The sequence below is a fragment of the Dermacentor variabilis genome, chromosome 1 (genome assembly GCF_050947875.1).
Source record: "Dermacentor variabilis isolate Ectoservices chromosome 1, ASM5094787v1, whole genome shotgun sequence".
Classification (NCBI taxonomy): domain Eukaryota; kingdom Metazoa; phylum Arthropoda; class Arachnida; order Ixodida; family Ixodidae; genus Dermacentor; species Dermacentor variabilis.
The window spans coordinates 271,992,200-271,993,996 of record NC_134568.1 but is presented as its reverse complement, the minus strand read 5'-3'; positions in this window follow the sequence as shown (position 1 = coordinate 271,993,996).

Here is a 1,797-nt window from a genome sequence, read left to right as displayed (position 1 = left end):
GTGTGTGTGTGTGTGTGTGTGCGTGTGTGTGTGTGTGCGTGTGTGTGTGTGTGTGTGTGTGTGTGTGTGTGTGTGTGTGTGTGTGTGTGTGTGTGTGTGTGTGTGTGTGTGTGTGTGTGTGTGTGTGTGTGTGTGCGCGTGTGTGTGTGCGTGTGTGTGTGTGTGTGCGTGTGTGCGTGCGTGTGTGTGTTCCTATAAACCATGGAACCAGACATTTCATGCAGCCATGCATGACAAAGAGCAGGTGGCAGCGCTAACACTATGGTAAATGGTGCTACAAAGAACTAGGCTACAGTTACTTTCGTACAAACATAGAAGTGTTTTATTTTAAATCAAGAAAAACTGATGGCCATATAAGTTGCATGAAAACAAAACAGAGACAGCTAACTTCTTACTACAGTGCAAGAGAACCAGCTTATTACAGGGTGTCCCACGTAACTTGAGCCAAGATTTCAAAAATGAACGGCGCGTCGAAAACGAATTGAACGGCACGCATGCTATTCGCACTGACCTATAGTAACTCCGGCAATTTGTTTTACCCGTAGCTCCCTCAATAATTTTAATTACTCAACTTTTTAATTATTGGCTGAGGACCCCAAGTATGATACGCAGATTTGTAGAGCACTTTCAGAAACCACAGATCAAAATATTTCCTGTACGGTACGTCTCACGTAGTCCTTTTGTCCGGGTTGCAAAGGAAGCCCGCGAAACATGAAAAAAAAGCCACGTGAGTGAGCGGTTGCGCAATGATATCGTGCTGCTCTCAAGCGTGCGTTCAGAGAACAAGGTCGGCTGCATCGTGACTGGCAATGGGGATGCGGCAGGGCGTTCTTTATCTGCTCGGCAGCTCTCGGCCAGCAGCATGCATTGGCGCCGTCATCCGACGACAGCCGACCTTCATCACCGAACGCACGCTCGAGAGCAGCACGACACCACTTCGCAAACCCGCCGTGGTTTCTCAGTGGCTATGGCGTTGGGCTGCTGAGCACGGGGTCGCGGGATCGAATCCCGGCCACGGCGGCCGCATTTCGAGAGCGGTGAAAACACCCGCGTACTTAGATTTAGGTGCACGTTAAATAACCCCAAGTGGTCGAAATTTCCTGAGTCCTCCACTACGGCGTGCCTCATAATCAGAAAGTGGTTTTGGCACGTAAAACCCCATAATTTATTAATAATACCCCTTCGCAACCGCTCCGTCATGTGGCCTTTTTTCTTTCATATTTCGCGGGCTTCTTTTGCAACCCGGAATAAAGGACTACGTGAGACGTATCGTACAGTAAATAACTCGATCGGTGATTTCTGAAGGTGCTCTACAAATCTGCGTATCGTACTTGGGGTCCTCAGCCAATAATTAAAAAAGCTGAGTAAATAACCTTCATTAGTGAGTTACGGGTGAAACAAAACTTACCTGAGTTACTATAGGCCAGTGCGAAGAGTATGCATTCGGTTCAATTCGCTTCTGACGCGCCTTTCATTTCTGAAATCTTGGCTCAAGTTACGTGGGACACCCTGTATATCAAATCATAATGGTGCTGAAAAAAAAACTCGAAGTGGCTTCGACATTAATTTATTATAGACTTTTTGCTTTAAAACTCAATCCTGAAGACACCTGATTATGGAGACAACTTTTGGCGCAAGGCCATGCTGCTTGCTTGGGCGCTGCACCTTGGTTCCTCTCTCAGGGTGTCATGCTGCGTCTGGCCTGAAAAACAAAAGTGGTGCTTTACTATACATATGGCTATAACATGATTGTACAGAGCTCAGCGAAGCGCTTTAGCACAATAATTCTTTTTTGGA